Raw genomic sequence first — 12,236 nt, 5'->3', positions numbered from 1 at the left:
TCATGTTGCATGCCTCTGTATTACTTAGCTGCTTTTCTGGAGAGTCTTCCTTCTCTTTCCTTTGGGGGTTTCTTTGTCTACCCATGTTTGATCTCACTGACATATCTAGACGTTGAGTCGTTCAGTGGCTGCTCCCTGGGTGGCAGTGACTCCTTGGTCTGTGGTTGTTCTTCGGGCAGTTGTGGTAGCAGCTGCTCCTCAGTTGGCAGCTGCTCCTCTGGTGGGTGCTGTTCACAGCTGTGGTGGCTCTTCTGGCTGGTGGGGGGAGGCTTCATGTACAGCTGCTGTTCCTCAGCAGAGGGTGTGGTGCTCAGGAGGCTGCTGTTGCTTGGATCTGCTGCGTTGATTTAAAGGCACAAAATACAACACAACAAGGCACCACGTACCAGGCACTAAACACAAATATATTCACGATATTAATAACCCCAAATAAAGGTGACCACCCGAATTAAGAGAATTAGGGGATAAGGAAGAAGGAAGAGAAAAAGATAAAAGGGAAAAAAGAAAAGAAAAGTAGGGACCAAAAAAAGGAGTGCAAAAATGCAATTGGGAAATAGGAGGGGGGAAAATAAAAGCGAGAAAAGAAAAGAAAAAAAAAAGAGCGAAAAGAGAGAATGAAGTGGAAGAGGGGAAGAGACTTTTTATATGCGGAGAATACTCCTATAGAACCGCCACTAATCCCAACAAATTCCAGGAACAGCTCCCTGGAGATGGATGCAAACTAGAAGCAACTAATAATATAACGATGAAAATAGAATGGAGGACACTAATCCCAAAATAAAATAAAGAAAAAATAAAATATCACTTTAAAAAATGGTAAAATGGTAGCAGTAATAATACTGGTTAAAAATAGGATGGTAGTAATTAAAAGGGTAAAATCAGGTGATGGAAAAAGAAGAAAAAAAAGAAAGAAAAAAAAAGAAAAAAATGGTTTCTTAGTTAAAAGGTGAAAAAAGAAAAAAAATTTGCAGTAGTGAAGGTCCTTCGGTTCTTCTATTCTTCAGTCTGGCTTGCCTTTAGTCCTGCTAGGCATTCAGGAGAGTGTTGAGTTTCCCTGCGATACACTGTTCCTCTGTGTTGTAAACCACAGTCCTTATTTTAAAGCAGGTCGTATTTGTTTCCCAGACTTCCTTATTTTGTGTTTAGCAAAGAGTCAGTTTGTGGCTCAGCCTCTGGGTGGCAGTGTTCTGGTGTTGGCCTCTGAGGCTATATGGCTTCTCTATCGCATTTAAAACTGATTTGGAGAGGTCAACTATCTAGAGCTGGTTCCTTAATAGTTACCTGCTCTGTGTTGTTGCTGGGATTGAAAATCCCTCTATAGGCCAGACCCTGTTAACTCCCAGGGATTGATCAGATTATTTTAATCCTTGATCTCGTTCAGGGTGGAATTTGGGTGTGGCTGTGCTCCTTGCCTGGGGGCTGGGGGGAGGAGTCTCACTCTCCGGAGAGAATGGCTGCCCCAGTCCTGGGCTCAGGGGTGTCTCAGCACTCAATTTGCTGCCACCTCTTCCGGGCCCCCTTCTCTCCTCAGTCTCTCCCCAGATTCCACTCCTCCCCACCCTCTCCCTCTCTTCAGCACAGGTGAGTGTCTGTATCTGAAATATCTTATGAACAGGATTCAGTGAAAACAAACAAACAAACGCCGACCGCGGAAGCAGGGAAGGCTTGGTTGCTGTAAGCTCTTCTCTTACTGGCACTGCATGGTCTGGTCAGCTCTTCAGGCTGCCCCCTTTAGGCTCAGTCCTCCGTGATCACAGAACCCAGCTCTTAAATCCCCCGGCGGCGCCAGGAATCCCTCGGATCTCCTTTCCCCAGTCAGGGGCTGTGCCTGTCCCAAGGGACGCGGCTGTCTGCCAGGTGGTCTCCCTCCGACTCTCTGGGCTCAGAGGTCTGGCAAACTTTCCTGCCCAAATCCCTGTTTTTTTTTTTAACCTTTCCAGGGGAGTTCTGCCCTTCCCGGCTGCAAACGGTCTCACCAGCTGAGCAATTTCGCCAATTCGGGGTGGGTGTTATTAGTTTCAGCTGCTCACTCCATTTGCTCCGGGACACGACCTGGGTCGCGTCTGCCTATACCGCCGCCATCTTCAGAATCCTTGAGTTCATTCTTGTGTATGGTGTATGTTGGTGCTCTGTTTTCATTTTTTTGCCCGTATCTGTCTAATTTCCCAACACCATTTACTGAAGATACTGTCTTGACTGCATTGTATGTTCTTGCCTCCTTTGTCAAATATTAATTGAGCATGATGACTTGGGTCTACTCCTGGGTTCTCTGTTCTGGTCCATTGATCTATATGCCTGTTCTTGTGCCAGTACCAGGCTCTTTTGATTACGGTGCTTTTGTAGTATAACTTGAAATCTGGTATAGTGATTCCTCCAACTTTGTTCTTCATTCTCAAGATTGCTGCGGCTATTTGAGGTCCATTTTGGTACCCTGTAAATTCTTGGAGTATATTTTCTAGATCTGTGTTATGTGCTGTTCAAATTTTAAGAGGGATTGTGTTAAATCTGTAGATTTCCTTGGGTAATATGGACATTTTAATGATGTGGATTCTACCAATCCATGAAAATGGTATATTCTTCCACTTGTTTATATCTTCTATCTCTCTTTTATTTTAATATGTATTTTTTTTATTGATTTCAGAGAGGCAGGGAGAGGGAGTGGGAGAAGGAGATAGAAACATCAATGATGAGAGAGATCATTGATTGCCTGCCTCCTGCATGCAATCCCTACTGGGGATTGATCCTGCAACCAGGCATGTGCCCTTGACCAGAATCGAACCCAGGACCCTTCAGTCTGTAGACCAGCACTCTATCTATCAACTGAGCCAAACCACGCTGGGTTCTATCTCTTTTTTGAATGTCCTGTAGTTTTCTGAGTATAGGTCTATTGCCTCCTTGGTTAAGTTTATTACTAAGTATTTGTATTATTTTGTTGCAATGATAAATGGCATTGCTTGTGTATTTTCTCTTTCTGATAATTCATTTTTGGTGTATCAAAAGGGCATGGATTTTTGCATGTTGATTTTGTATCCTACTACATTACCAAATTCATTGATTGAATCTAGTAGTTCTTTTCGTGGAATGTTTAGGGTTTTCTATGGACAATATCATGTTATCTGCGAATAATGAGATTTTTACTTCCTCCTTTGCAATTCTTCAAAATTTTTCTTGAAGAAAAAAATTTATTTTTTCTTCTTGTCTGATCACTGTGGCTAGGACTTCCAGTACTATGTTGAATAAGAGTCATGAAAGTGGGCATCCCTGTCTTGCTCCTGTTCTTAGGGGAAAGGATTTTAAACTTGTCCATTGAGTATAATGTTCGCTGTAGGTTTGTCATATATGGCCTTTATCAAGTTGAGTTTTGCTCCCTCTAGTCTCACTTTGCTGAGAGTTTTTATCAAAAATGCGTGTTAGATTTTGCCGAAACCGGTTTGGCTCAGTGGATAGAGTGTCGGCCTGCGGACTGAGAGGTCCCAGGTTCGATTCCGGTCAAGGGCATGTACCTTGGTTGCAGGCACATCCCCAGTGGGAGATGTGCAGGAGGCGGCTGATCGATGTTTCTCTCCCATTGATGTTTCTAACTCTCTATCTCTCTCTCCCTTCCTCTCTGTAAAAAATCAATAAAATATATTTTAAAAAAAATGCGTGTTAGATTTTGTCCAATGTTTTCCCCCCTGAATATATTGATATGATCATGTGATTTTTGTCTTTCAATTTGTTTATGTGATGTATCACCTTTATTGATTTGCGAATATTGTACCAGCCTTGCATCCCTGGAACACATCCCTCTTGGTCATGATGTATGATCTTTTTGATATATTACTGGATCTGACTTGCTAATGTTTTTTGAGGATTTTAGCATCTATGTTCATCAGGGATATTGGCCTGTAATTCTCTTTCTTTGTAGTGTCTATTTTTGGTTTTGGAATTAGGGTAATGCTGGCCTCATAAAAAGAGCTTGGAAGTGCTCCTTCCTCTTGAATATTTTGGTATAGTTTGAGGAGTATAAGTGTTAGTTCTTCTTTGGTAAAACACCCCTGTGAAGTCATTTGTACAAGGGCTTTTATTTACTGGGAGTTTTTTGTTTACTGCTTCTATCTCATCCATTGTTATTGGTCTATTCAGGTTTTCTGATTCTTCTTGATTCACTTTTTGGAGATTGTATTTTTCTAGGAATTTGTCCATTTCATTCACATGTCCAGCTTGTTGGCATATAGCTGTTCATAGTATTTCCTTACAAACCTTTGTATTTCTGTGGTGTCAGTGGTTACTTCTCTGCTTTGGTTTCTGATTTTACTTATTTTTGTCTTCTCTCTTCATTTATTTATGCATCTGGCTAAGGGTTCATTAATCTTGTTATCCTTTCAAGGAACCTGCTCTTGGTTTCATTGATGTTTTGTATTGTTTTCTTTAGTCTCTATGTCATTTATTTCTGCTCAAATCTTTATTATTTCCTTCCTTCTACTTACTCTGGGCATTTCTTGTTCTCGCTCTTATTCTTTACGTTGTGGGGTTAAATAGGTTGCTATTAAATTTTTTTTCTTTTCTTTACTTATTTTTTTTTTTTTTTGAGGTAGGCCTGTACTGCTGTGAACTTTGTTCTCAGGACAGTTTTACTGTGTCCCAGAGATTTGGGTAATTGTTCATTTTCATGAAGTTTTTATTTCTTTTTTGATCTCGTTGGTGACCCATATACATTGTCTAATAACCTGCTATGTAGCCTCTATGTGTTTGAATGTTTTGGGGTACTTTTATTACTTTTATTCTACTGTGATCTGACAAGATGCTTGATATGATTTCAATCTTCTTGAACTTGTAGAGACTTATTTTGTGTCCTAACATGTGGTCTATCTTTGTGAATGATCCATGTGCACTTGAGAAGAATGTATATTCTGCATCTTTGGTGTGAAATGGCCTATAGAAGTCAAATAAATCCATCTGATCCAGTGTGACCCTTAGAGTCACTGTTTCCTTGTAAAGTTTTTTTCTGGAAGATCTATCCAGTGAAGTCAGCAGGGTGTTCAAGTCCCCTACTATGACTGTATTGTTGTGAATCTCTTCCTTAAAGACCTCTCTAAGTTTTTTAAAAAAATATATTTATGTGCTCCAGTATTGGGTGTATATATGTTTATCAGGTTTATATCCTCTTGTTAGATTGATCCCTTTAGTGACCTTTGTTGTCTCTTGTGATGGCCTTCATTTTGAAGTTTATTTGGTTTGATCTGAGTATTGCTACTCCAGCTTTCTTTTCTTTTCTATTTTTTTTGGAAAATTTGTTTCCATCTTTTCACTTTCATTCTGTGTATGTCTATTGGTCTGTGTTGGGTCTCATGTAGACAGCCTATAGTTTGTCATATTTTTGTATCCATTTAGGTACCTGATGCCTTTTGATTAGATCATTTAACCCATTTACATTTCAGGTTATTATGGATAGGTACTTATTTATTGACATTGTAATTCTGTATGGCTAAGATTCTCTCTCTATTTCTTCTTCTCATTATAGCAATCCCTTTAGCATTTTTTGTGATGCTGGCTTGGTGGTGATGTACTTTTTTAGCCTTACCTCTTCTGGTTAACTTTTTATTTGACCATCTATTTTGAATGATCGCCATGCGGGATACAGTAATATTGGTTTCAAATCCTTGCTTTCCATTACCTCGAGTATTTCATGGCTTTCCCTTCTGGCCTGTAGAGTTTCTGATGAGAAATCAGGTGTAAGCCTTATTGGAGCTCCTTTGTATGTAACAGTTTGTTTTTCTCTTGCTGCCTTTAAGATTCTCTCTTTGTCTCTAATTTTTGGCATTTTAATCATGTTTTGTCTGAGGGTGGGCCTTTTTCATTTTTTTTTTTTTTTTGGCGTCTGTATTGATTAAGGTATTACATATGTGTCCTTATCCCACCATTGCCCCCATCTCCCCGCTCGTGCCCTCACCTCCCTACTGTCTGTGTCCATTGGTCATGCTCATATGCATGCATACAAGTCCTTTGATTAATCTCTCCTCCTTCCCCCACCCTCCCCTGCCTTCCCTCTTAGGTTTGACAGTTTGATTGATGCTTCTCTGTCTCTGGGTTTGTTTTTGTTCATCAATTTACGTTGTTCATTATATTCCTCAAATGAGTGAGATCATATGATAGTTATCTTTCCTGACTGACTTATTTCGCTGAGCATAATGTTCTCCAGTTCCACTCACACTGTTGCAAATGGTAGGAGTTACTTTCTTTTTATAGCAACGTAGTATTCCATTGTGTAGATGTACCACAGTTTCTTAATCCAATCATCTTCTCATAGGCACTTAGGTTGTTTCCAGCTTGTATCACTTAGCTATTGTAAATTGTGCTGCTATGAACATAGGGGTACATATATCCTTTGTGATTGGTGTTTCTAGTTTCTTGGGATATATTCCAAGAAGTGGGATCACTGGGTCAAATGGGAGTTCCATTTTTAGTTTTTTGGGGAAACTCCATACTGTCTTCCACAGTGGCTGCGCCAGTCTGCATTCCCACTAGCAGTGCATGAGGGTTTCTTTTTCTCTGCATCCTCGCCAGCACTTGTCATTTGTTGACGATAGTTATTCTGACAGGTGTGAGATGGTACCTCATTTTCATTTTTATTTTCATCTCTCAGATGATTAGTGATTTTGAGCATGTTTTCATATGTCTCTTAGCCTTCTGTATGTCTTCTTTCAGAAAGTATCAATTTAGGTCCATTGCCCATTTTTTATTGGATTATTTATCTTCCCTTCGTTAAGTATGAGTCCCTGGTAATGGTGGAAATTAAACACTTATCAGAGATAACATTGGCAAATATTCTCCCATGCAGTGGGATTTATTGTTGTTTTGTTGATGGTTTCTTTTGCTGTGCAGAAGGCTTTTATTTTGTTGTAGTCCGCCCATTTGCTTATTTTCTCTTTAGTTCCCATTGCCCTAGGAGCTGTATCAGTCAAGATGTTGCTTCGGCATATGTCTGAGAATTTGCTGCCTGGGGATTCCTCTATAATTCTTATGATTTCCCGTCTTAAATTTAAGTCTTTTACCTATTTTGAGTTTATTTTTGTGTACGGTGTAAGTTGGTGGTCTAGTTTCATTTTTTTGTGTGTATGTATCTGTCCAATTTTCCTGACACTATTTATTGAAGAGATTGTCTTGCCTCCTTTGTCGAATATTAATTGAGCATAATGGTTTGGGTCGTCTTCTGGGTTATCTAATCTATTCCATTGATCTATATGTCTGTTCTTGTGCCAGTACCAAGCAGTTCTGAGAACAGTGGCTTTGTAATACAACTTGATATCTGGTATTGAGAATCCTCTTACTATGTTCTTTTTTCTCAGGATTGCTGCAGCTATTCGGGGTCTTTTTTTATTCCAGATGAATTTTTGTAGAGTTTGTTCTAGGTCTGTGAAATATGCTGTTAGTATTTTAATGTGGAGTGCATTGAATCTATAGAATGCTTTGGATAGTATGGACATTTTAATGATGTTGAGTCTACCTATCCATGAAAACGGTATATTCCTACACTTGTTTATATCTTCCTCTATCTCTTTTTTCAATGTCTTATAGTTTTCTGAATATGTGTGTTTTACCTTTTTAGTTAAGTTTATTCCTAGGCATCTTCATTTTTGGTCTACTGGTAAATGGATGGTTTTTGAAATTTCTCTTTCTGTAAGTTCACTATCTACTTATATAAAAATCCTGAGTGTAAAATCACATCCAGAAGCTCAACCAACCGGAAGGGAGCCAGTCCTGCAGGGATCCTCTTGGAAATGGCTGCGCCCTCCCCCAGCTGTTTCCCCGGAGGGCGAGGTTTCAGGCAGGAACCCGCCCTCAGAGCAGAGCTTGGAAGTACTGAGTCCGGCCTTCAAACCAGACCCTGACAGTAGGGAGGAGACAGCCCCACTCCTCACAGAATCTGCTGTTGGATATCTTGCTGTCAGTGGCATGCCAGCCAGGAACCCCATTCACCTGCACCCTGGACCCTGACAGGAGGGAGGGGGGAGCCCCATTCCTCATGGAATTGATAGGTGGCCAGCTTGCTGTCAGGGGCCTGCCAGCTAGGAATCCTATTCACCTGTATATCTGTATAAAGTTTTAATACATTATATTAGAGGTCATGGTGGTACTGTTTTACCCACAGCATCTACAGGAATTGCTGCAAATTTACTTCTCGGCGGAAGCACCTTTCATTCCCAATATAAATTACCAATTCCATTACATGAAACTTTAATTTCTAGACTCAATATAAAGAGTAAAGTTGCTAAAACTATTAAAAAGGCCCAACTTCTCATTATTGATGGATGCACCATGGCATCCAATCATGCTATAAATGCCATAGACAGATTACTAAGAGAAATTATGAATTTGAATGTTGTATTTGGTGGGAAAGTTCTCCTTCTTGGAGGGGAGTTTCAACAATGTCTCTGTGTTGTACCGCATGCTATGTGATCGGCCATAGTACAAATGAGTTTAAAGTACTGCAATGTTTGGAGATGTTTCAGAAAGTTGTCTCTTACAACAAATATGAGATCAGAGGATTCTGCTTATAGTAGATGGTTAGTAAAACTTGGAGATGGCAAACTTGATAGCAGTTTTCATTTACGAATGGATATTATTGAAATCTCATGTGAAATGATTTTTAATGGATCTATTATTGAAGCTACCTTTGGAAATACTATATCTATAGATAATATTAAAAATATATCTAAAAGTGCAATTCTTTGTCCAAGAAATGAGCATGTTCAAAAATTAAATGAAGAAATTTTGGATATACTCAATGGAGATTTTCACACATATTTGAGTGATGATTCCATTGATTCCACAGATGATGCTGAAAAGGAAAATTTTCCCATTGAATTTCTCAATAGTATTACTCCTTTGAGAATGCCATGTCATAAATTAAAATTAAAAGTGGGTGCAATCATCATGTTATTGAGAAATCTTAATAGTAAATGGGGTCTTTGTAATGGTACCAGATTTATTATCAAAAGATTATAACCTAACATTATTGAAGCTGAAGTATTAACAGGATCTGCAGAGGGAGAGGTTGTTCTGATTCCAAGAATTGATTTGTCCCCATCTGACACTGGCCTCCCATTTAAATTGATTCAAAGACAGTTTCCTGTGATGCCAGCATTTGCAATGACTATTAATAGATCACAAGGACAAACTCTAGACAGAGTACGAATATTCCTACCTGAACACCTTTTCGCACATTGCCAGTTATATGTTGCTTTCTCTCGAGTTCGAAGAGCATGTGACGTTACAGTTAAAGTTCTAAATACTTCATCCCAAGGAAAATTAGTCAAGCACTCTGAAAGTGTTTTCACTCTTAATGTGGAGTACAGGGAGATATTACAATAAGTTTAATCACTTTATCAGTCATTGTTTCCATCACTGTTGTTTTTATATCATGTTTTTGTTGTTTTCATATCATGTTTTTGTCGTTTTTATGTCATGCCTCTGTTGTTGTTATATCCTTTTATTACTGTTTATTTATTAATAAATTTATGTATTATTTTCATATACATTTTACTAATTTCCTTTCATCTCTCACACTTCTATTATAGAGAAAGGGCAAATAGCAATATTAAAATATCTCCACTAATTAACCCCCTTTTAATGTGCACAAATTTCATGCACCGGGCTACTAGTCTATATAATAAAAGCCTAAGTGACCATCATGGCAGAATGACCAGAATGACTGTTCGTTATGATGTGCACTGACCACCAGGGGGCAGATGTCAACCAGAAGCCAAGCTCACAGCTGGTTAGCACAGCGGTGGTAGCAGGAGCTTCTCCTGCTTCTGCTGCAGCACTAAGGAGCAGCAAGCTGAGCGATAAGGGGCAGCGATCAGGCAGGCAGTAACGAGTGAGGGGTCTTGGACTGCGAGAGGGCACAGTTGGGCTGAGGGAATTTTGTGCACTGGGACTCTAGTTGGTGTATAAAAATGGCATGGATTTCTGCGTGTTAATTTTGTATCCTGCTACTTTGCTGAATTCATTTATTAAGTCTAATGATTTTTTGATGGAGTCTTTAGGGTTTTCTATGTACAGTATCATGTCATCTGCAAGTAATGACAGTTTTACTTCTTCTTTTCTAGTTTGGATACCTTTTCTTTTTTCATCTTGTCCAGTCGCTATGGGTAGTACTTCTAGTACTATGTCAAACAGGAGTGGTGAAAGTGAGCATCCCTGTCTTATTTCTGTTCTTAGGTGAGATGGTTTTAGTTTTTGCCCATTGAGTATGATGTTGACTGTAGTTTTGTCATATAAAGCTTTTATTATGTTGAGGTATGATTCCTCTATTCCCACTTTGCTGAGGTTTTTTATCAAGAAAGGGTTTTGGATTTTGTCACAGCTGTTTCTGCATCAATTGATATGACTATGTGATTGTTGTCTTTCAATTTGTTTATGTGATGTATCATGTTTATTGATTTGCAAATATTGTAACAGCCTTGCATGTCTGGATCACATCCCTCTTGGTCATGGTGTATGATCTTTTTGGTATATTACTGGATCTGATTTACTAATATTTTTTTTTTGAGGATTTTTGCATCTATGTTCATCAGGGATATTGACCTGAAATTCTCTTTCTTTGTAGTGTCTCTATCTGTTTTTGGAATTAGGACAATGCTGGCCTCATAAAAAAAGCTTGGAAGTGCTCCTTTCTTGTGGTTGTTAGGGAAGAGTTTGAGGACTACAGGTGTTAGTTCTTCTTTGAAGGTTTGGTAAAACACCCCTGTGAAGCCATCTGGACAAGGGCTTTTTTTTGCCGAGAGTTTTTTGTTTACTGCTTCTATTTCATCCATTTTTGTTGGTCTATTCAGTTTTTCTGATTCTTCATGATTTACTTTTGGGAGATGGTATTTTTGTAGGAATTTGTCCATTTCATCCATAGGTCCATCTTGTTGGCATGTAGTTGTTCACAGTATTTCCTTACCATCCTTTGTATTTCTGTGGTGACAGTGTGTACTTCTCTACTTTGGTTTCTGATTTTATTTACTTGGGTCCTCTCTGTTTGTTTATTTATGGATCTGGCTGAGGATTCATTAATCTTATTTATCCTTTCAAAGAACCAGCTCTTAATTTCATTGATGTTTTGTATTCCTGTTTTGGTCTCTGTGTCATTTATTTCTGCTCTAATCTTTATTTCCTTTCTTCTACTTACTCTGGGCTTTTCTTGTTCTTCTCTCCCTAATTCTTTAACTTGTGGGGTTAAATAGATTGCTATTAATTTTTCTTTTCCTTTTTTTTTTTTTTTTTTGAGGTAGGTCTATGCTGCTGTGAACTTCGCTATCAGGAGTACTTTTCCTGTCTCCCAGAGATTTGGGTAATTATTTGTGCATTTTCATTTTTTTCTATGAAGATTTTTATTTTTTTCTTGATCTTTTTGGTAACCCATATACATTTTTTAATAACATGCTGTAGCCTCCATGTGTTTGAGTGTTTTGGGGTGTTCTTACTGTAGTTAATTTCTAATTTCATTCCACTGTGATCTGAGAAGATGCTTTATGTGATTTCAATCTTCTTGAAGGTGTAGAGACTTGTTTTGTGTGCTAACGTGTGGTCTATCTTTGTGAATGACCCATGTGCACTTGAGAAAAATGTATATTCTACAGCTTTGGGGTGTAATGTTATGTAAATGTCAATTAAATTCATCTGATCCAGAGTCACTGTTTCCTTGTAAAGTTTTTGTCTGGCAGATCTATCAGGTGAAGTCAGCAGGCTGTTAAATTTCCCTGCTATGACTGTATTGTTGTCTATCTCTTCCTTAAAGTCCTCTCTAAGTATATATATATTTATGTGCTCCAGTATTGGGTGCATATATGTTTATCAGGTTTATATCCTCTTGTTAGATTGATCCCTTTAGTGACCTTTGTTGTCTCTTGTGATGACCTTCATTTTGAAGTCTATTTGGTTCGATCTGAGTATTGCTACTCCAGCTTTCTTTTCCATTTTCGTGGAAAATTTGTTTCCATCTTTTCCTTTCATTCTGTGTTTGTCTTTTGGTCTGTTGTGGGTCTCTTGTAGATAGCATCTAATTGGGTCATGTTTTTGTATCTATCCAGGTACCCTATGCTTTTTGATTAGAATATTTAATGCATTTATATTTAAGGTTATTATCAATAGGTCCTTATTTATTGCCATTTTAATTCTGTATGGCTAGCATTATCTCTCTCTTTCTTCTCATTACAGCAGTCCCTTTAGCAATTTTGGTAATGCTGGCTTTGTGGTGATGTACT

Source organism: Myotis nattereri (genome assembly GCF_964212035.1).
Source record: "Myotis nattereri genome assembly, chromosome: 8".
In the NCBI taxonomy this organism is placed as follows: domain Eukaryota; kingdom Metazoa; phylum Chordata; class Mammalia; order Chiroptera; family Vespertilionidae; genus Myotis; species Myotis nattereri.
Note: the sequence above shows the minus strand (reverse complement) of the source record.